This window comes from Quercus lobata, chromosome 2 (genome assembly GCF_001633185.2).
Source record: "Quercus lobata isolate SW786 chromosome 2, ValleyOak3.0 Primary Assembly, whole genome shotgun sequence".
NCBI lineage: Eukaryota > Viridiplantae > Streptophyta > Magnoliopsida > Fagales > Fagaceae > Quercus > Quercus lobata.
This window is the reverse complement of record NC_044905.1, coordinates 19,777,077-19,802,225: the sequence shown is the minus strand read 5'-3', so window position 1 is coordinate 19,802,225 and position 25,149 is coordinate 19,777,077. Positions and strand designations below refer to the sequence as shown.

The following is a 25,149-nucleotide window of genomic DNA, read 5'->3' as shown; positions in this document are numbered from 1 at the left end:
TCATCAAACCAAGCAATTCTTTAATTTTTCATTCCAGCGATGTAAGAAGTCAAATACCTAGAAATCAAGTGACACTACTAGAAAATTATTGAAATCATGGCGGAGATGGCAAGAACTTAGCGGAGGAAACTAGAAGAAGCAAATACAATTGTGGTCACATTTTAGGTTTGAGTAATACTAGGACAACTTTTGCCACAATTTGCTCGCATGACAAGTTGTGAATGGTGGAGTTATGGACTCACATAGACTTACCATTTTTATCTCACCACTCATAACTTGTCAAGTAAGTAAATTGTGACAAAAATTGTAGTTAAAATTGTAATCCTAATATTTTCCTTTAGTTTTATAATGAAGCCGCCTAGCTAGCTTGCGTTTTAAGTCAAAATTCTTCACGCAGAAATCATAAAATATATTTGTTGAAATTCCACAGTGACAGACCGTAACATTCCTATGAATATGCTCTTGGAGTACTTTCTCAAAAACTCACATGAGAGTAGTAAATAAACTGAGCCAGGTTGAGTAGTACTAAAAATTCAAAATTTTTCATTTAATTTTATTTAGAACATGAGTCAAGATCAAGTTTATTACCAAACAAGATTATATGTTTCATTTTCTTTCCCATGAACTACGTGATTAACTCATTTTTTTTTCATATATAGTAAAATTATAACTAATTTTTTTTATTCCTTCACAAATCTATATATATATATATATATATATATGTTAATAAGTAAATATAATTAAATTATATTATTTGAGTTACTTGGACAAAATGATTTTCGTTTATGAATTTATAAAATTTATATTCCCCAACCTTGTATTAATAACACTTATATATTTACTACAAATGGACTATTTATATTATCAATAAATTACAAATAATAGTTTGTGGCAAATTACAATTTACTCAACTGTGGTTTGACCAAAATTTAAGTTGTCTATCTATGATTTGAAATTTAACACTTTACACACCAGAGTATAGAGTGATTGGCAAAACATAGAGTGGTACACAAAAAAGGTACACAAATTTGTATTCAAATTCTGGTTTTAAATTTTTTCACAGTTTTTTCCTCTAGTTTTTTACAATTTTTTCACACCTTCAAGAGAAATTCACGGAATTCTCCAAATTAGAATTCTAAGGGTCTACTTGGGATCCACTTATTTTGCTGAAATGGAAAACTTTTTTATTGAAAATACTGTAAATAGAGGTAAAAGTTAGCTGAAATAATACAGTAAGACTCATGAATAGTACTAAAAAGTGCAGTGAGACCCATATATAGTAGCAAAAATAAGTTGAATGGTATAATAAGTTGGCAAAAATAATCTTTGACAAACAAACGCTTGATTAGTTGCCTGACAACCTGAGATGCTTCGCCTGTAACCTTTTAGCAAATCCAATCAAGTGGGACAAATACCATCTTAAACAAATTGACTTCTTCACGGCTCTAAACTTGCTTCAATTCATTCTTCTTCCGTCGTTCCCCTTGATTTCCCAACCCAGATTGCAAGAATCAATTTGATTGTCACTGCATATTTTTGCAGATATACAGAATCATAGGCTTGTCATCACTGTCGTTTGAAGCTGTAAGGAAATCAAATATAACACGAGTTAGAGTTTTAATAATGTAGTAGCCAGTACGCATTCAATAATCAATTATCATCATAAAAATAAAAAATTATATATGTACAGCTATAATACACGTATATGTTTTACTTGATTAATTAATATTATTAAGCTAATGCCTTAGATTAAATTAGAGGCACTGTCTGTTGGTTTTTTTTTTTAATAGGCACTGTATGTCGGTTATGGTTAACAAAATAAACACATAAATTAAAGAATATTATAAATTACACAGGACAAAAATGTATTGTTGACCTATTGAGAGTCATCACTGTCGTCGCCCCCATACACTTGAAGCTGTAACCAATCAAATATAACACGACTTAGTCTTGTAACACCATTATGAGCTCTACAAATAATGTATTTAGTATACTTAATACTGTATTATGCTCATGCAGGAGATTAAATTAAATGGGTTCATCAGGGGCCATTCTGACCTAAAGGCAGGGTTTGTTTTTATTAAATCAACATGATATTCTTAGTTTATATTTTTCTAATTAAATTTTAGCCAATCTTTTTCTCACTGATCGGTGAGAATTGAACTCATATTGTGTCTACTCCATTGTGATGGTAATTTATCAATAAAATCATGTACAATTCAGACAAAAAATTTTGTTACTGTAAGGACTCGATTTGTAACGACCCAAAATGATATTGGGTTCGCACGTAAAAAGGCCCAAACAATATAATTTGTAGAGCGTGGGTGTTTAAGAACTAGATTAACCTCCGTAGAATAAAAAGATTCAACCTCACGTTTATTGATGGATCAGAGCTAATACAACAATTGGTTTTTCTTTGAAATAAATACAGTTCTTTTGTTTTTCACGTTTTCTTCCTGAGTCTTCTCTTTGTTCTTCTCTATCTTCTCCTCCTTTTCCTGCATGCCCTCTTCTCATGTTATATACCGCCCTCTTTATTCCATCTTCACCACACACGTGTAGGTTGGGTTCAGGGGATCTCTTTCTCTCCTATCTAACATCTTCTGGAACCTCCTTCTAGTAGCTATAAGGCTGCTTCATCACTGTTCAGGCATCACTTCCACATTAATGTGGCCAGAGAGTTGGTTGAGAGGCAATTAATGCGGAGGCAGCTGTTACCGTAGATATTTGTTTGCCCTCTCTCTCTCCCACCTTTGGCCCCTTATCCCACCTTGAGTAATGATGTAGCTCCGAGATATATTTGTTACCTGATGGCGTCCTGATCGTCCTCGGACTCGTATTGTTAAGAAGGGTTCTATCCTCGGACGAATACTAAACTCCCCTTTCATGATATTCCCTCTTCCCTTCGTTTGGTTACCCATTTAATCTGATATGGGCCTCCTCGGATGGGCCACAGGCCCAATTAACTTGACTTTAATAGTTTTAGTGACTAACCGACCCCCACAGTTACTATTTTCCTTACATAGGCTTAAACTATTTTGCCGTCAAGAGTTTTGTAATTCAGTAGTGTAAGGACTCGATTCGTGACGAACCGTAGCGGTGTTGGGCTCGTACGTAAAAAGGCCCAAACAATATTATTTGTAGAGCGTGGGTTTGAAAGGCTAGGCCTTGGTGACCAGGCGGTGGGTTTTCCATGGTGTTCATACATGGTTAAGTTTTCTTCACCCCTGAAATCTTACTCTTGGAGGTGGGCTGGGAGGCTCTGGTTTCTGGCCATTTTTCCCATCCTCTTGATTAGTGCACCTACCTTTTTATTATATAGTCCGTCTTGGTTGATCCTAGCCCTCCATTTGTTGGTCAGGCAGGTGCTTATTTCTGTGTCCATCCCATCAACCGTCCCTTCTTACTTTCTATTAGTTGCTAGGATCGAAGTTTACACCGTCCAAACGTCTTTTCTCATTAATCGGCTCTGGGCACTGACAGGTGCATTTACTGAGGATGGGACGCATTTTCCTTGGTCCAATTTTACACCCTGCTTCCCTGTGGGCCCCATTCCACTCATATCCCCTTCAGGGGGCTGTTTGGGGATAGCCTTCACTAAGACGTTGATCTTTCCATCGAAGTTTTGGAGTGCCGAGGACAGGGTAGCTTCTCAGCCGTTCCCCTTAAGACCCCGGCCATCAATCATTCGTCCTCGGCAAGAGACCTCCTCGGCACGGGCCCTGGGCCTAGATAGAGTTTGGGCCGGATTATAAACTTCCCGGACCCACAAGTAGCATAACCAACTCTCTATTATTAAAAGAATTTGAATTTGAATCCCCTCTTTTTCATTGTTGTAACTATGGGTTACTTATTAAAAAAAAAAAAAAACTGTTTTGCCAAGTTCTAAACTTGTTTTCCCTTGAAATACAGAGTTCTATAAGGTTTACCTTTTTGTGAGATAATCCAGTCCTTGTCCGTGCCCAAAGCCCATAAAAAATATCCACCCAAAACTTACCGAATCCACATCATCGTACCCAATCCAAGAGTCTCCCGAATAAGAATAATAGGATCCAAATTGGGTGTCATATACAACAGTGGCACAGGGGCGGCTGCACATACATTGAACCCCCTGACATGAAAAAAAAAAAATATATATATATATATATATATATATAAAATACTATTGCTTTACTAATTTAATACTTTTAAAAATATTTTTGCACACTTTGTTTTAAATCTTGCACACTCTAATCACATATTAACTTATCTCACAATCAAACAACAACTTATTGTATTATTTATGGATGAATGAGTATGGTTGTGTGAATTAATAATTATACAATGCAAGTGGAGTTGAGTTTTTTCATTTAGTTTAAAATATTTTTATAAAAAAAAATGACAAATATATAACCACAATTTGCATAAAAACAAAATTATTATACAAACTTAACAAAATAAAATGGTCATACTTATATTGACAATAGGTAATGAAAACTGATAATAAACTTTCATGAGACGATTTCAAAATATGAAAATTCATAGAAAGAAATTATAAAATTTCATATATTTGTGTGTTTTTGTTTTCGATAACTCAATATATTCAAGTTTTTTTTAATTTAATTTCTATTTAATTTAAGTTTCTTAATGGCCCTCTAAAAAAAAATTCCTAGAGTTGCCACTAGTTGCACTATTCTTATTGTTAAATTCAAGAATTTCAAAGAGTGCCATAGTGCCATTTCTTGGCCCAACACCCACTGTGGGTGCTCCAATTCCATTGATACTCGGATCCTGGAGCTTCCATGTCCGCTCATATAAGTGTAGACCCATGACTAGCTTTTGGGGCGGGACACCAACTTGGATCCATGACCCGATGGTCCCAATTCCATAACTAGTGCTAACATTTTTTTTTTTTTTTTTTTGGATCATATAATGCAGAGTTTAATCCTGCGACATTGTTCCATGACCCATGAAAATCAAAACACATTGGACTAACCCAATCCATGAATTTACAAATTGCATTGTTAGGATATGATCTTGGCTTTCCAGAGACCATAAATTTCGATGCATAATATACTGCAAAAGTGATTAAGAGATGTGATTTGCCACTTGACTTGGCTTCATTCACTAGGGCTTTTTGCCATTCCTTGAATAGCAAGGCAAGGCTTGACATGTCAACTTTGTTAGCTGGGAATTCCCAATCTAGGTCAAGACCATTGAAACCGAATTTTCAAGCTACTTTAATGCTCGAATTTATAAAAATAGAACGTGTTTTCTTGTTACTAACCATTTTTTGAGAACACTATTGAGTCATTATTGCCTCGCCCTATGACTATTAAAGTTTTGACGTGTGAGTTTTTGAAACAAGGTGCAATCATGAACTCTTTGATCTTTATTCTGTCTAAGAAGGTAATGTGTAGCTTGTATGTGCTCGGCTTAGGTAAGAGGAAGGCATAGTAAATGTGAGTGAAGAATGAGGTATTGATGAGAGATGCTGGAAATTCATCATCTGATGACCAATATGCCGCTTTGATTCCTCTTGATGAAGGCATTGCAGGAGAGATTGACATGCAATTTTTCATACTAGAAATGATTATAAGAACTGTAAGTGACATGATTTTTAGGCTAGGCAATGGCATTGTGGGATTGTGAGCAAAGGAAGAGTTCAATGGCTTGAGTTCACTTTGGGATGTGCATTTATAGGTTGCTATGTTGCATATTGTTGTAATGCTTTGGCGTTTTGAAGGTAGTTTTTCCAACTTTTATAGTAGAAATATAGAATATGGTGTTGGACATATAGAAGAAAGAGATCAAATACATGCTTTTTTGGGGGCTAGAATACTTCAACATCACAAACATAAAAATATTAGCCACTGGAAAAAAGATTAAATTGTATTAATTAATTTAATTTGCAGTACTGCCTTTGTCTCTATAAGGGTCATATTTCCAATTTAAGGACTACTATAGTTGCTCATAAGAAATGACCGAGTCTAAGCTCTAATGTGAATTATTTTCCTTTCATAAAATATTATGGTAGTGAACTGATGATCCAAACTAATTACATCTTCTAATCATAGATGATAGTATTAATCTTTTTCCCAGTATATAAATGCTCTTTCTAGTTTTATATATATAAAGATGAGTTCCATTTACCACCGCAGAAGTGTAGCTTGATGGTAGGAGTATTCAAATTGCTTCACTTGGTGAGTTTGAGCGATAGCTCTAACAAAGCCCCAGTGGTACACATGGTATTACTTACTGTCGCCACGTGACGACGTGGCGTAGGATGGATGAGTCCGCACTAGAGGCTCCACTTTTTTATCCAGCCAAAAAAGAAGAGTTTCATTTGAGTGAATTTTTTTTTTTTTATATGCATGTAATGTTTTGACAAAAGTATTATTGAACCTTCAATTAAGTGACTATATTTAGATTTTTTTTTAATATAAATGAAATAGTGAATTTTGTTTATAATATTTAATTTCACTAGGGTTGAGCTTTACAACTTTCATCACATAATCTTTTAATTATTTTTACAAGAAGGGTCATGCCATTGGAGCACAATTTGTATGACACAGTGAAATGTAGAATTTAGTATCTTCCTAGGTACGCTCATCATGACCCTATCAAGAAGCAGCCAAGGTTGTTACGACTCTAGGTAAAAACTGATAACGGTAACAATGTATTGGATTAATCGCCAGTAGGGTGTACAAAAGAACACAAATTTGAAGAGTTTAACTACTTAAACAGTAGAAATTGCAATCAATGTCGGATCATGTTAACGCCTTAACCGTACTTTTAAGGCAATTGTTAATAAAGTATTTAAAGAAAATTTCAACACTACTTTTATGAGAAATATAAAAAACTATCAAAAATATTAATTGATTTTTTTTATAAAAAATTTCTAAAAATATTTTAAACCAATATACCTAGTGCGTTAAATAACTTTTCCCGTTAATATTATATCAAGCACAAAATATAAAAGCAACTAATGGTCAAAATTACATATAAAAACTGAAATTTTGGACAGGACCAATCCAAAAAGAATGCCAACAATTAATGAGACCAGTTCAATATCCATAACCAATAGTTCCCCTTCTCCCCCTAAATTTCATACAACTGTGCATAAAATAGAATGACTATTATGTATGTCAGATTCTAAAAATAGGTGTAGTGCCCATTGGATAAAGTATGAAATAAAAGAAAAGCTCCCAATCAGCACTCTCACTCTCTTTTGGGATTTGTGTGTCCTGCTTTAATTAGTAATAAGTGTCATCATTAGTAAATACATGAAATCCTAATTGTAATTTGCAACTTGTAAGTGCTCGTTTTCTGTATAGAGCTAGAGTGAGAATAAAATATTTCATCCAAACATATCTTTATCATAGTTGATGCTCTCTTGGATATGTTGCTCTTTCTTTGTTAGTTTATTTACATCTGTCTATTCAGGCTAATCTTGGCACCTCCACAATAGAATATTCTTTCAAATCATGAGAATGTTCTTCTTTTTTTTGGTTAATGAATGCACTTCTATTAACTTAATAGCCTTAAAGAAATAAGAGTAAAGTGACTTATTATTAATCTAAACTAAACGTAGGATATAACACTATCTAGAATTAACTAATTATATTTTTACTAGTACTACTTGGAGCTACTGACATTGGTGCCCAAGCAAATTCCAACGTTAAAAATTACGGTTCATCGATTTTGCTAGAAAATCTGCCTTAGACAATGGACCTTAATTAATTTAGTAGAGTGGGACATCAATTCGATCATCGACCTCGAGGTGTGGTGAATAATATTTAGGCTATATTATTAATCTGGTCCTCTAACTCTAAGGTAATGTTCAATTTGATCTTTCAACTATTAGTTGTGTGAATTCAATTCCTTAATTATTAGAACCTGTTTGAAATTCACTTATTTTGCTGAAATTGAAAACTTTTTGCTGAAAGTACAATAGATAAAGGTAAAAGTTAACTGAAATAGTACAGTGAGACTCATGAATAATACCAAAAAGTACAGTGAGGCCTATAAATAGTAGCAAAAATAAGCTGAATGATAAAATAAATTTACAAATTTAATTTTTGCCAAACACACACTTAATAGTACTAATTTAGTCCCTTATCTTTCAAATCAAGTCCCCCTCCAAAAAAAAAAAAAAACTTTCAAATCAAGTCAATTTCATTCATGAATCTTCTCCATATTTAAATTTCAATGAAATTAGTCAACATTGTAATTGTAGCATGAGTTAAAAGGTTATTATATAAAGTATAAGAATTTAAGAATCAAATCAATTTCAACTATTAAATTTAATAAAATTTAAATAAAGGGAATACCCAAGGATAAAATTGATTTACTATTGTAAGCTGAGAGACTAAATTAATACAATTAATAGTTGATGGATCAAATTAAACTTTATCCACTATTTAGAGGACAAAATTAGTTATTTAACCTATTATTTAAAAGAGGTATTTGAATCAACATGGGTTGAAACTAACTTATGGTTCTCCTTCAACTTCTATTGTTACTTTTTACACTTAAGTGTTAGGTCCATATATTAATTAACATCTGAGGTTTAGAATTCATCACTATTTTTGTACCTTCATGAGTTGCTTCTTTTTATCCTATACTTCATTGGCACACTAGGATGTTAGGAACGTTCTCATATGCACTCTACAATAAGAAAAATTATTTTCATCAAAATAAGGGGGAATACTAAGGGACTGTTACTTATCCATTAACAATGATGAAAGGACTCTTTAGTTGCCACATAATGGATTGAAGCAAAATAGTTTCAAATATGTTTAAAGCCTAACTTGTTCCTCCAAGTTTTGGATCATTCATATTTTTGAAAATTTCATTAATTCAATTTAAAGATTTTTTACTTACTCTAGTATAAAATATGATAATTTGTATCGAAAATGAAACTTTTTAATAATTTCACTTTGAAAACGGTAAAAATGGATTTTATTTTATGAAAGATCGCCATCAAATATAATTTTGATTGAAAATACTAAGCTTTTTTCTTTAGTGCTGCAACTTGGCCCCCCCCAACAAAAATTCCTAACTCCGTCCTTGCACACTGAAGAGTCCAGTTTCTAATTCAGCCAAAAAAGAAGGGTTTCATTTGAGTGAGTTTTTTTTTTATATATGCATGTTATGTTTTGAAGAAAGTGTTATTGAATCTTGAATTAAGTGACTATATTTAGTTTTTTTTTTTTTTATAAATGAAATAGTGACTTTTGTTTATAATATTTAATTTCACTAAGGTTGAGCTTTACAACTTTCATCACATAATCTTTTAATTATTTTTACACAAAGGGTCATACCATTGGAGCACAATTTGTACGACACGGCGAAATGTAGAATTTAGTATCTTCCTAAGTACACTCATCATGACCCTATCAAGAAGCAACCAAGGTTGTTATGATTCTAGGTAAAGGTGTTTGGTATCAGTGTTTAAACACTAAAACACATGTTTCCACCACACTTTTTAACTCTCACGTATTTCCACAATACTTAAACAACGATACTAAAAATCTCTAATCAAACGGGCCCTAATAACAATAACAATGTATTGGATTAATTGCCAGTAGGGTATACAAAAGAGCACAGATTTGAGTTTAACTACTTAAATCGCAAGAATTGCAATCAATGCTGGATCACGTTAATAATGCTCTTAGAGCAACTATAAATAAAGCATTTAAAGAAAATTTTGACACGTTTATGAGAAATATAAAAAGCCATCAAAAAAATTAATTGACTTTTTTCTTTTTTTATAAAAAATTTCTAAAAATATTTTCAAAACCAATGCTCTATTTTTTTTTTTTTTTTTTATGAACACAAAACCAATACTCTAGTGCATTAAATAACTTTTCCCATTAATATTATATCAAGCACAAAATATAAAGCAACTAATGGCCAAAATTACATATAAAAACTGAAATTTAGGACAGGACCAATCCAAAAAGAATGCCCACAATGAGCCTGGTTCTATATCCATAACCAATAGTTCTCCTTCTTTCCCTAAATTTCATACAACTGTGTATAACATAGAATGACTATTATGCATGTCAGATTCTAAAAATAGGTGTAGTGCCCATTGGATAAAGTATGAAATAAAAGAAAACCTCTCAATCAGCACTCTCACTCTTTTTTGGGATTTGTGTGTCTTGCTTTAATTAGTAATAAGTGTCATCATTAGTAAATACATAAAGTCCTAATTGTAATTTGCAACTTGTGAGTGCTCGTTTTATGCATAGAGTTAGAGTGAGAATAAAATATTTCATTCAAACATATCTTTATCATGGTTGATGCTCTCTTGGATATGTTGCTCTTTCTTTATTAGTTTATTTACCTCGGTCTATTCAGGCTAATCTTGGCACCTCCACAATTGAATATTCTTTCAAATCATTAGAATGTACTTTTTTTCTTTTTTCTTTTTTTTTGAGAATCAATACGACAAAATATTATTAGAAAACTATAAATCTGAAACTACAACAAGAATCACGTCTGGCGGAACATGCTCCATCCAAACTAACAATGGAAAAGAAAATCTTACTCTCTTGGCTAAGGCATGAGCCACACAATTACTCTACCTCCTAGTATGAGAGAAAGAGAAAGTTCGAAGCGAACCGGAAATAAACATAATATCTTTCACATATTGACTGATTGAGGAATGGCCCACATCAACTGATTTCAACGCCTTGTAAACTATCTCCGAGTCTCCTTCAAATATTGATTGTGACATGCCCAATTCCACAATGAACCGAACAGCTTTCACATAATTTTCCTTCTTTACATAGCTTTCACATTTCCACTACTGGTGGTATACTGTTAATCTAAACTAAACGTAGGATATATCACTATCTAGAATTAACTAATTATATTTTTACTAGTACTACTTGGAACTACTGACATTGGTGCCCAAGCATATGCCAACGTTAAAAATTACGATTCATCGATTTTGCTAGAACATCTGCCTTAGACAATGGACCTTAATTAATTTAGTAGAGTGGCACATCAATTCGATCATCGACCTCGAGGTGTGGTGAATAATATTTAGGCTATATTATTAATTTGGTCCTCTAACTCTAAGGTAATGTTCAATTTGATCACTCAACTCTTAGTTGTGTGAATTCTATTCCTTAATCATTAATTGTACTAATTTAGTCCCTCAACTTTCAAATCAAGTCAATTTCATTCGTGAATCTTCTCCGTATTTAAATTTCAATGAAATTAGTCAACATTGTAATTGTAGCATGAGTTAAAAGGTTATTATATAAAGTATAAAAATTTAAGAATCAAATCAATTTCAACTATTAATTCCAATAAAATTTAAATAAAGGGAATACCCAAGGATAAAATTGATTTGATATTGAAAGCTGAGAGACTAAATTAATACAATTAATAGTTGATGGATCAAATTAAACTTTATCCACTATTTAGAGGACCAAATTAGTAATTTAATCTATTATTTAAAAGAGGTATTTGAAGCAACATGGCTTGAAACTAACCTATGGTTCTCCTTGAACTTCTATTGTTACTTTTTACACTTAAGTGTTAGGTCCATATATTAACATCTAAGGTTTAGAACTCATCACTATTTTGGTACCTTCATGAGTTGCTTCTTTTTATCCTATGCTTCATTGGCATACTAGGATGTTAGGAACATTCTCATATGCACTCCACAATAAGAAAAATGATTTTCATCAAAATAAGGGGGAATACTAAGTGACTGTTACTTATCCATTAACAATGATGGTCAAGGATCATACTCAAGAAAGTAATTTATAATTGAGTGAACATGTACTTTGATAACAATTGAAAAATCTAGATTCCCTAATAATAGTTTAACATACAACAGAACCACAATAATAATCATCACAATACAAAGCATAAAAAGTAAAACATGGATTTTGACGTCGAAGTGGAAAACTTTCGAAAAAACTCTTCAAAAGAAAAATCACTATAAGAATAACTAACACCCTAAAAAATTTTCAATATAAAAGAAATTGTTGTTACAATCAATCTATACTCATAAAACCTTGGTAGACTAAACAAACCACTATAGCACGTCCAAAACTCTAGGCTTCTTCTATAGAACTTCCTCTAAGAATGAACAGGTAAAGGCCTAAAAGCTAAATTTAGTTTGAGGGAAACTCACAAGGAGAAGTTTTTTAACATTTTAGGTTTAAAAGGAATTAAGGCTCTCTCAATGATCTTAGATTGTCTATCTCTCTCACTAGATATTGTTCATGGAGAGGTATTTATATGTTTGTTAAGGATTAGGTTACTAACAGGTGTTTAAGAAACATCGAGAATCTAAATTCCACAAACTTGCTAGAGCAAGGGTTGAGATAAGTATATGTTTGACTTAAGTGATCACTCAAGCGAGCCTTCGTGAACTCACTGTTAGATTCCAAAGTGTAGGACTTTATGTATTTAGAACTCTAATTTGTATTGTTGGCAAACCATGATCAAAACAATGTGTTTAAAAGTGTTTAAAGCTAGCTCAAAGTTGTATTTCAATGTAAAGTTGGAATCGAGTGTAAAGCAGAAAGCACTGTGGCTTTCGGCCTGGCTCGATCGATCGAAGCTTAGGCTCGACCGATCGAAGCTCAGGCAGATCGCTTTTCTGCAAAATTTTCCAACTCAACCCTAGTTGTTTTAAAACGTTTTTAGGGTTTCTTATTTGTCCTAAGTATAAAAGGCAAACCCTAACCACGTTTTAGTGTTGCTCATATTGCGGTTTGTGTAAATCTCTTGTGAGATCTAGAGGAGCTTTCCTTTACACAAATTTAGGATTTTCAAGGAGGAGATATTTTCTACACCTTGATGATCAATTCAGTTGCTGCCATTAAAGTTTAAAGAATACACAAGCGGGGGTGCTTGTAGCTAGTGGGAATCCAAGAAAGAAGGAGTCCGTGGATTCGGAGCTTGCACGTGGTCGTGTCAGTAAGTTCTACTGGTTGGTAGCATTAGGAAGTCAAGCGGGGGTGCTTGTAAGTCCTTTTGTATGAATTTCGATTCTTTCAAGATAGTGGATTCAAGTTTACCTTGAGGATAGCTAGGTCAAATCCTCCCCAGGTTTTTACCGGTTTGGTTTCCTGGGTGATCATATCGTGTGTTATTTATTTTCCGCTGCTTTGCATGATTTGATCTTTATTATTGTGATAACCTAGACTTGTTTAATTGGACTAAGTAACAACTTGGCTAATTACCTAGGTTTAATCAATTGTTTAAGGGGTCTAGAAACTGTCAAGTGGTATCAGAGCGGGTAGCTCTTTTGTTTTAGATCTTTTGATCTAAGAGTTGATCCTTGACCCCTGTTGTCATGGATAATTTGAAGTATCTTTCTGATCATGTTTCTGCTCATGCTTCTGCTGATTTTATTGATGCCTGTGAAACTCTTCGTAAGGAATTATTAAAATCTATAAAAATTGCTAAGAAATTCAAGGAAGAGTTAAAACTGGCTAATCTTGAAAAAGAGGAATTGGTTGTTAGATTAGATGAATCTAATAAAAAGAATGAATTTTTGAGAAATCAAATTTCCTTTCAAGATGAGAAGATGAAAAGCTTGGAACAAGAGTTAGTTGAATCTAAAGCTAAAATTGAAAATTTAACTTGTACCAAGTCTGCTGTTGATAACAGAAGTATTTTTGTTTCTCTTAAGCCTAAAACTGAGAAAGTTTATATCCCTCTTTTCAAGAGGAATAATAAAGAAAAGGCTTATTTTGCTAGGTTAGACAAAGGTAAAAGTTCTGATGTTGACGCTGATGTTTCTAAACCTATGTCTAAACCTACTGTTAGAGAGCATAATAAATCTGTTTTTGTGCCTACTTGTCACCTTTGTGGTGTTGTTGGTCATATTAGACCAAATTGTTCTTTGTTGAGGCAAAAACCAAAATCTGAGACTAGACTTGTTGTTAGGAATACTGATATTCCTAAATTTGTTCCTATTTGTCACTTTTGTGGTGTCTCCGGTCACATTCGTCCTAATTGTCATAAACTGAAATTTAAGCATTCTGTGTTTCAATCTAGGATATGTGATGATATTTCTCCTGCCATAAGTCCATATAAATTGTTTCATATTATTTTGAAAAATTTAAGCTTGTTGGCTTGTGAAAGGAATTTGCAGGATTTGAATCTGTCTCAGAAAATTGGTGTAATCCCTCAAATACACTCTGCTTCACATGGATTTTCACCTACAAAGCCGAAGACTCGTGCTAGATGGGTGAGAAAAGATTCTCTAAAGTGAGTGTTGCTGACTTGTCCCTGTTTTAATTCTTTCAATTGTTTATGGACATGTCTTGTTTTTGTTTTTTTGGTTGTTTTGTTTCTTTTAGAATATTTTTTTATTTAATAAAAAAAAATCCAAAAACATTGAAAAAATTTCAAAAAGACAAAAATATTTTATTTTGTGTCTTGTTTTATTTGTTTTGAGGATTACATGAATTATGATATCTCTCTTGATTTAGAACATGCTGGACATTGTGGAGAAACTTGATAGCTATTTTTGATTTTATGTGAGTATGTACTAGTTTGTACATATACTCAAGGGTTAATTAAGAAATTGATATTTCTTGTTTGTGTACCCTCTATAGCCTAGTTAAGCATTGTCATGCATTGCATTTGCATTGTTCATTTAGCATAATGTATGCTTTTTGTTTTTGGTCATAAATTTTTTAAAACTAAAAAGATTTTTATGTTTTGTATTTCACATCTTGGATTTATAATCAAGGATTGGCCATATTATCTTTACATAACATATTCATGTACCTAGTTTAGCTTTGATGAGCTTACTTATTGCACTTTACTAGTTGAAATTTTGTAGTGCATGTTGTGTGGGAAAGATGTTTATGATGTTTATCACTTTGTCTTAATCTTGAAGTCACATGTTATTTGACTGTCAGACTTGATCCTTTTGAGAAAGACATAAATAACCATCTCACCACTGTTCACTAGCCAATCATGAACATCTTAGTGCATATTATAAGATTTTGTGCTCGAGAAAGTATAGCACATGCACAAAAAGAACATAAGGTGAAGCCTCGGTTTAAATTGCTAAATACTTAAAATTGGTATGTACTATTAGGCTTGATGTCAAACTCACATGACTTAAAATTGGTATGTATATTATGAGGCATAAATACAAGAAACTTACATGATTGCAAGCTTATGATCTAGGAGATGTGGGAGTTATGTGATGTAACTCTTTAGGTGATAGTCTCTTTTAAATTCTATGTGATGAATTTTGTAGACTTTGTGATTGATTGCTATTCACATATCACCTCACATGTATCTCAAGTTTTTGCTAGTTACACACACTACACAAGTTACTCTTTGTTAAACTTGGTACATTATATTGTGTGTGATCTTGTTGTGGCCATCCAAGATTAAAGTTCCTTGATCTTGATGCAAAATGTGCTTAATGTTTAAGTTTTTGAGGACAATTGGTTGAAAAACTTGTTTTTGGAAGATTTGGGTTGAATTCAAGTTTTTTTTTTTTTTAAAAAAAACTTTTAATCTCATACTCATGCATTTCATTCATGAAATATTGTGCTTTGAGGAGTTTCTGCATTAAATTGCTCTGTTTTTTCAAAAATTTGATTTTTCCATGCATCATTTATGTTTAGAATTCACATGCATTGCATTGTTTTCTGTATCCATCTTGCAGTTTTGCAGTCATATCTCTCATTGTTTTCATACATAACATGCATACACTTTGCTAAATTGGGTACTCAACTTGATTTAAAAATTGATTGATTAATTTTTGAGTTATGTACTTTCTAGTATATGCTATTTTTATGTGTGAATTGTAGAAAATTATTTTCGTAAGAGATATGATGGATAATCAATGTGCAAATATTTTCTCTACTCATGCAACTGTTTATGGGTCACATAGTGCCATGTTTGCATTTTATTGAAAGAGAGAATATTTTTCTTCATGTGTATCCTCAACTTAGTTTTTTTTAACTTGGTTTGTGTCTTTTTATTTATCCCCACCCCCTCTATTTTTCCCCAAAATTGTTTTTCCCAAAACTTGTTTTGTTTTTCCTATTTTTATAGGGGGAAAAGCTTGTTTTTAACCTTTGTTGTTCATAGGGGGAGTTGTCTCTATTTCTTATAGAATTGAATTGTTTTGTGTTCCCCTCTTTCTCTATTTTCTCTTACTTTGTTGCGTATGTTTTCTGTCAACTCTTTATTTGAGTTGTCTTTGTCAATGCGTGACAAAAAGGGGGAGAGATTTAGATGAAATGTGTGGAAAATACAAGAATGTTCTGTTTAGGGGGAGTTAACATTGTTTTTGATGTATCTAACTTAGGGGGAGAGTTAGATTGCATATTTGTTGATTTACTGTTTTTGTTTTTCTGTCACACATGCGGTTATGCATTTTGTTTAGTGTTTCAGGAAATATACAGGTTGATTCAATTGAGCTGCTGTCTACACTTACAACTGATGGATAGTAGTTAGGATTGAATTTGGTTTATGAGCATTATTTTGTAAAGGGCTTTTCATTTTGTAAACTTTGAGTTTCTATGTTGTGTTTTGTCACAGATTGTCAAAGGGGGAGTTTGTTAGGTTCTAAAGTGTAAGACTTTATGTATTTAGAACTCTAATTTGTATTGTTGGCAAACCATGATCAAAACAATGTGTTTAGAAGTGTTTAAAGCTAGCTCAAAGTTGTATGTCAATGTAAAGTTGGAATCGAGTGTAAAGCAGAAAGCACTGTGGCTTTCGGCCTGGCTCGATCGATTGAAGCTTAGGCTCGACCGATCGAAGCTCGAGCAAATCGCTTTTCTGCAGAATTTTCCAACTTAGCCCTAGTTGTTTTAAAACGTTTTTAGAGTTTCTTATTTGTCCTAAGTATAAAAGGCAAACCCTAGCCACGTTTTAGTGTTGCTCATATTGCGGTTTGTGTACATCTCTTGTGAGATTTAGAGGAGTTTTCCTTTACACAAACTTAGGATTTTCAAGGAGGAGATATTTTCTACACCTTGATGATCAATTCAGTTGCTGCCATTAAAACTTAAAGAATACACAAGCGGGGATGCTTGTAGCTGGTGGGAATCCAAGAAAGAAGGAGTTCGTGGATTCAAAGTTTGCACGTGGTCGTGTCAGTAGGTTCTACTGGTTGGTAGCATTAGGAAGTCAAGCGGGGGTGCTTGTAAGTCCTTTTGTATGAACTTCGATTCTTTCAAGATAGTGGATTCAAGTTTACCTTGAGGATAACTAGGTCAAATCTTCCCCAAGTTTTTACCGGTTTGGTTTCCTGGGTGATCATATCGTGTGTTATTTATTTTCCGCTGCTTTGTATGATTTGATCTTTATTATTGTGATAACCTAGACTTGTTTAATTGGACTAAGTAACAACTTGGCTAATTATCTAGGTTTAATCAATTGTTTAGGGGGTCTAAAAACTGTCACTCACAATCTTAACTCCAAGGAGTTAGCCTAGAGGTTTCTAAGGGCTCATAATATCCATGAGATCTTAGGTTCAAAACCTTTTGCCAGCATCTTGGGCCATCCCCATGGGATTCCTCCTTGTAACAACTTGGTGCGTGTGGGACGGGAGACTACAAACACCCAAGGAAATAGTTAAATACTCGAAAAAGTTTGGACACCCTCATTTGAAAAAAAAAAAAAAAACCTCACAATCTTCAAAGCAGCAATTAACCAATACTTGACCTAACAAACTTCCATCATATACAACCCTCATTTTTTACATAAGAATTTGCCAACATAAACCTAAATCCTAACACCTTGTCTTAAGCCACTACTCTTGGTCTTGCGATAAGATTTAATTTTAAACCACATTTAGTAGGAAGAAAAATAATATAACTGATATGTACTGGTGGATAAGATATTCACAAACTTTTTTTTTAGACCAAACTTCCTGTGAACACAGAGGGTCCTATGCTAATGATTGGTGGTGATTCCTTGTTAGTATCTGTACCAACTCTCATACACATTCTCTCTTGCCCGCACAAAAAATGGCCAGCCATGTTTACTTAGTGGCACAAGATTTCAAGAAATATAATATGGAAAGGGAAGATTGTAGGAATCCACACCAAATGTTATTATATTGTGGGCATATATCCCTTATGGGAGACAACAATAGCTAAACTTGCTACATGCATAAGCATTTTTATCAAGATACACTGCTCTTCCCCCCTAAACAGCATCACCTTAAATCATGCCAAGGAGAGAGTCATGTGACTCCAAAAAGCCAGGAATCTAAAGATTTTGCACCTCCCATGAATCTTCTATATATTGTGTTGTATATCATAAAACACAAAGTGTTCCATTGTAGTATATTTTGGTGAAAAGAGGTAATGATATCATGCAAGAATGAAACCCCTTATGGATGTTAATGGGCAGTTAATGATGATGCTCCTAGATAATTATATATAAATAAGCTTATTGGGATCTTGTTTGGACTTCGTATCTATATGGTGATGCTAAATCCGCAGCAAGGTGTAGTTGGAACTTGAAAGCTACTCGATAAGTAACTTCTCACAAATCTGAATCATGATGCGATTAACCACTCAAATGAATATTATAGTTAAAAATCCCTCCCTAAAAGAAGAATATGCTTACTGATGAGGACCTCTTTCGATCAATTTTCTTTTTAAAATTTCCTTGTCAAAATCCTTCAATTTTAATTAGTCCAACCCTTTATCAAAGTCATTCTCTTTCTTGTTCGTTGTCCTTAGCTAATCGATTTGTGAATGTCGATTAAAGATAGATTGTAAGATCAAATACTTAACCTGCACTAAGGAGGAATCGCATTTTAATAGTATCTTGTTAGGATACAACCATTGTAGTCACTGTCTAGTCATTGAGTTGGTCTTATCTTGAATTGACATTCTAGAACTTCCTAGTTCCTAGTTATAGAAGCCAGAAACAAAAAGAAATGACAACCATAATAAAACAAGAAGTTTAAACATTTAAAAATTTTCCCCATCTATTTTATAATCATCAAAATATAAATTATGGTCACTATATCAATAGTGAGCAAAACAAGTAAAGTATCTGATGGTTAAATAAGAGATTTGGGATTCAATCCCCGCCTACATCAAAAACCAATTAATGTCTTGGTCTGATGATAAAGAGCACAATCATCAGTAGCGGGCGTCATAGGTTAAAACTCTATAAAATAAAATAAAAATTGTTTTTCTCTCTAAAAAAAAAAGAGTATATTTAATAATAATATCAATTTAATAATAACTTTTCATGTCAATAATTGTAAAAAATATATTTTTTCTATTTATTGTAATTATCGAATCATTAAAAAAGAATTTATGGTCATTTTTAATAAGTGTGAGCCATCTTCCTTGATTTACTCGTGTCTATGCACAAACTCATAAATAACATTACACATTTTTCTTTTTCTCTTCCTCCATTTGTTTCAATGAAAAACCTTATATGAAGATAGTTTTACACATTTTTCAGTGTTTGGTAATATCAAGGAAAAAATTGATCAAATGAAAACTATTTCTTAACTTCTTTTATTTAGTTTGACATGAGATAAAATAGTTTTATTCCACTAAAATTTCCTAGAAACAACTCTATCTAATTAAGGGAAATTAAGAAATAGTTTTCTAAGTCATTTTAAGATTATGACCAAACATAGAAAAATGATATATTTTTCTCGAAAATACTTCCTAAAAAATGAATCGTTTTTCAAAAAATGTTAATGTTGAAACAAATATAGCAAATACCAACATGTCCATAAATAAAAAAGAAATGTTATATCCACAACATTTTCATAACAAATTCTAAGATGCATGTCCACAACATAACATTTCTCTAAATAAAAAAATGTGGTTAGAAGAACAAAGTGATAAAGAACCCTTGCCAAGGGCCTTATAATTGAATTAACATATCCGCATGCACAAAGTGCTTAGAGGTTTAGGACTCTAGGGGGAAAAGATTCGATCAATAAGATTAGCCATATTGTAATTATCTTAAAAAGAAAAAGAAAAAAAAAAAAAAAAAAAGAGAGGAGATAAAGAACCTTTAATATTAAAATATATATTACATGATTAGATGATGTAACTTTCCATACCAAGTCTGAAAACCACATACAAAAGTTCTTTCCACTCAAAGGACACACAAAATAGTGGGCATTCAACTATTCGGTGATTTGCTAGCTTTTTAGTCATCATCTTACTTTAATACTTTTGCCACCAACCTTCAGAAAGTGGTGGGTTCGTTTGTATCGTTTGTAGTTATGACCTAAGTCGATCGTGTGTTGATTTGGTAAAAATTATTTTTATTGAGTACTTTTATTTAGGAAATATTTTAGACAAAAATGCAATTACATTAAAATAAATAAAATTTAAAAAATTATACATTAGAAAAAAAACTAAATAAATCTAAAAAGCCATATTAAAAAATAAGCTTTTTATTTTATGAAATTTCATTGGTGAGCATGTGTCATCATTTATTTTAAAAATAAAATTTAGATTTAACAACTATGACATAAGAAATGAAGTCAGCTGGGTTTATGAAATATTATTTGGAAATTAAAATCCGTACACATAGTATTACTTATCTATGATTTTTTCTGTAAGGACCAAGTTGGAATCACTTACCCAAAGGATGAATAGGCTCAGGTCCAAAAAACCCCAAAACAATAAATTTGTAGAGAGTGAGTTGAAAAACTGGGCTAAAATAAGATGGATGGCAAACAAAGTGGATTCAAATGACAAGAACAGAAAGATAAATGGATTTCAACTAAAGAAAGTCGTCCTCGAATAGGTCCGAGGAGATCAGTTCTTGTATCTTTATGTTAAGTATAAGGGATAATTACAACAAACCCACCTAGGGTTTGGCCCGTTTTCACATTACCTACCCACGGTTTAAAACTTAACACTTTACCCACCTGAACTTCAATCTGTTACCCACCTTTGGCTTTTCCGTTAGAAAACAGCTTTTACAACCAAAACATAACATAACATAAATCAAAAAGTTAGGGTTTGAATTTTTTTGAAAGAGCTTGGAGGGTTTTGTGTCTCTATACAAGGACAAAGACAGCAACACATGTTTCCAGAGTTGAGTTCAAGGGTATGGTTCTGTGTAATGATCTATTTCTTTAACAATTAACATTAATCTTTCTCGTAAAATATTTAGCATTGGAAAAAAAAAATCATGCGATAAAATTATAAACATGGTGGTGGCTCTTCTGTACTTCAAACTTATCGTATCAACATGGTGGTGGCTCTTCTGTACTTCAACATGATCTTTGCCTTCCACAAACTCATCAACAACCCCATCACCCAGGTCTGAGAGAGGAGAAAAAGGATTATGAACCACCCAATGGGTATTGACCAAGGATCGGCGACACCACTGTTAGACTCGGAGCCTCAATCCCCGCCGTCGTCGAGCTACCCACCATAACACTGATGGACGCAGAGTCACGATAGCCTCGTCCATGAGTAACCTCGGCATCGGAGACTGAGCCCAACAAGAAACCCACCTTAATGGAGCCGAGAACCACCGCGTCGGAGTTACTACAAGCCGCCAAGGCTTTTCCGACCACTAGATGTCCAAGAACTCTCGACGGGATGGGTGCGAGAAGCTTCGAATCTTGATCGAAGCTGGAGTACCTACCGTCGTAGCCTCGGGCATCGCCGATGACTTCGTTGACTCCATCGTTGGCTTTGAGTTCTCTCCCACCACACTTACACTCTGACTCACACTCACGCCCAACCCAATAGGAAGATCTCAGAGAGATATTTCAAGTATGAGAAATTTTTGATCATGTGTTCTAGGTTTGAAATTTTTTTGATTTGAGTCATCTTCTAAGAGATGCCCATTTTGATCTTGCTTTCTTTTGTTTTTGTTTTTTTTTTTTTTCTTGTTTTAAGAGGAGAGAGACATAATTTTTAACAGAGGTGGGTAACAGAGGCTAAACGGAAGTAAGTTCAGGTGGGCAAAGTGTTAAGTTTTAAACCACGGGTAGATAATGTGAAAATGGGCCTAACCTCAGGTGGGTTTGCTGTAATTATCCCTAAGTATAATTACAAATTTATTTCCCAATTGCTACAATGTTTCTCTTTAGATTTTTCCTCCCCCCCTTTCTCCATAAAGGGTCTCTTACTTTATATAATCCCCTTTGAACGATCTTGGTCCTACACTTGTTGATCATCTAAGCCACTACTTGAGTGCTTGTCCCATCAAACACTCCTTTAAGCCCTCTGTGAGTTGGGGTAGCCAAGGCAGCACTGTTCAGAGGTCTTCTCCACATTAATGCAACCAGGAAGTTAGCTGCAGAGCATTTAATGCAGTGGTAGCAGCCTTTCCCTAAACAATTATGGGCTTCCATCTTGACATGTGCTTGGCTTATCCGAGGAGACAATCCTCCTCGGACCACCTTTTCCAACCTTTTCACTTGCACGTTACTCACAGAACTCTGAACTTAACAATCTCACTACTGCTTATTCGTCATCGGACCAATCAACGTTCTCGGCCAAAACCAAGGCCCAATATACAATCTTGGGCCCTTATCCCTACATTATATATATAAAATGGACAAGAGGGAATAAATTTTTTCTATATATTTGCTAGCTAGTTCTATGTAAATTCTCAAAAATAAGCAATATGTTCATTTAGAAAATGATAGAAAATATTTTTTTGTCCTTTGTTCACGAAAACTGTTTTCTGTTATTTTCAAGAGCTGCTTTTAAAAATCATAACCAATCAGACTCTAAATTTTAAGAAATTCAACTTCAAAACAACTGCATTAACATTGAAAAGAGAAGATTGTTGTTGTGATGTCCATGTCATTCTTCTGAGTGACAAATGTTGGCTTTTACATAATGAAAGAAATCTTCTTGGCAATGCTGGTATAAAAGAACTATGACTTAATGCATCTTTTTTATTTTCCTCCATAGGTTCCTAGGATGGGTTTTTTCTACCACTACAACAAAATGTATTTTTAGCAACAAAAATTAGTGAGGAAATTTTTTCCGTTGCTAAAAATACAAATTTTGTGACAAAATATAGATTTCATCACAAATAATGAAAAAAATTATAACATTTAACAATGAAAAGTAATTTTCATCACTATTGTTGATCTAAAAAATGGGCGCCAGTGGAGAAAATTTTGGCGCAAACTTAATTAATCTATAGCGATGAAATATTTCGTCGCTAAAAGTTGAAATTTTTAGTGACGAAATATTTCATCGCTATAGGTGTTGCTGTGAATATTATTAGCAACAAAAATTGTTTCGTCGCTATAAGGAAGAATTAGCGACGGAAAATAATCGTCACTAAAAATAATCATGGTTTTCATTTCATAGTTTTGGCAACGAAATCACAATTTGTCACTAAAAGTATGCTACAAAGACGAAATTTGAAGTTTGTCACTAAAAATCGTAACAAAATCTATCTTTTTTAGCAAAGAAATTAAAAGTCGTCGCTAAAAAGAGTAACAAAATCTGGTACCGTTTGCAACGAAACCAAAATTCGTCGCTAAAAGTTGCAAATAGCAACAAAAAAATTTTGTCGCTAAAAATGTTCCTATTTATATACCCAGATCAGTTTTTTTAAAACCCTAGCTCTCTAAAATTTCGCCGTCACTCTCTCTCTCTCTCTATCTTCGATGTTCATTGCGCCATCGACTCCCTTTGCCGCTATCGTCAAGCTCCCTCCTCTCTCTTTCTCCCCATCACTCTCTTGGATTCACCAACACCGTCTCTCCCCTTCACTCTCTTGGCCATCCCTCTCTCCGTTCACCACAACTTCAAATAACCTCCTCAATAACTTGAATCCAACAAGTATCATCATCCATGAGTTTTGGCTACCCAAAATATGATTTTAAGGTGAGTTTTCCATTGACCCACTTCCTTGATTATTTCGTTTATGGCTCAATGCTCGTGTGGGGTTGATCCAATGTTTGTGGATAACACTTTGGTAGTGTTAACTACGATTTTTGGGGGTGGTTTTAAGGTGTGGGTATGTGATAGTTGGTATTAGGGTATTCAACCATGGAGGTTTTGGGCATTTGGTTTATTGGAGGAAGGAGGAGCTGACTTTTGTGTATTTTATGATGATTTTTCTGTTTTGCGTTGAGTTATTGGAATGATTTTTGACATATGTAAAAAGTTGATGAAATGTTAACTATTACTTGCCGTAGTGGTTTGAGAATTTGCTTGTGCATGCCAAGTGTTTGGTATATTGCCTCTATGAGTTTTGGGGTTGGATTGCTTATTTGTTTTCATGATAATTGTTATATGAGATTATGGGTTATAATCCTAGTTGTTAATTTGAGCTAACATATGTAGATTTAAGGTTAATAAAGTCTCAAAGCTTTTGGCACAGTGTTAAAATTTTAGTAATTTTCTTTTGAATCAGATGCATTGCGTGATTTTTAATAAATCATTGAAAAATTATTTTGAGCTGAATTTTTTATGGTACGTACTACACATATAAGAGCTTATCCTATTTAATTTCAAGTTAATCGGATAAATTTTCATGGACCAAACAATTTTTACAAAAGGGCTGACCTGTGGTGTAGTAAATCTGAAAGTATGACGAGTATATTGGGATTTTGTGGAATTTACTTGAACCCTTTTGTTAAGTGGGTTGGCTTGTAAATTCTTGCATTTTCTTCGACATGTGTTTTACTTAGTTAATTTTAATAATGGTTTGGTTTAATCACTTGATATCCAAAAGAAAACTCATGAGATATGCTACCTATGTTTCCTAATTTTCTATCTACTCACTGTAACCAACAAAAAAGAAGGTTTGATGGGTCCCAAAGAGCTTTAAAAATTTGTGGTTACTATGGATTGAGGACGCCTCCTTATAAGCTTGTAAGTGATTTTGTTGGTTATATGCATACAAGTAGTCCATTTGCAGGCCCATACCGATAAGTTCAGCTAAGTCACTTCTACAATTTCCATAAAATGTGTGTCAACACAATCAAGAGTCAAAATGTGTTAAGAACCTAGTTTTGCCTAAAACATGTACTTGTGGATGTTATGTTAAGGTTGTAACTTGTATTAGCACTTGTGTGTAAGGTATTGGCCTTGCCTTGGCAGCCTTAATAATTGGAGCATGTGACTAAAGAATTAAATTAAGCACGTTTGTATTACTAATTAGTTACAAGTTGGTAGTAGTTACTGCCTAGCTCGCAAATTAGTTAGGCAGTTAGTTACA

At 33.3% G+C, this 25,149-nt stretch overlaps 1 pseudogene; it reads right to left on the bottom strand.

Annotated features, from left to right (window-relative positions):
* Window positions 1-1,461: 1,461 nt before the first annotated feature.
* Window positions 1,462-5,594, bottom strand: LOC115960802 (annotated as a pseudogene).
* Window positions 5,595-25,149: the final 19,555 nt, after the last annotated feature.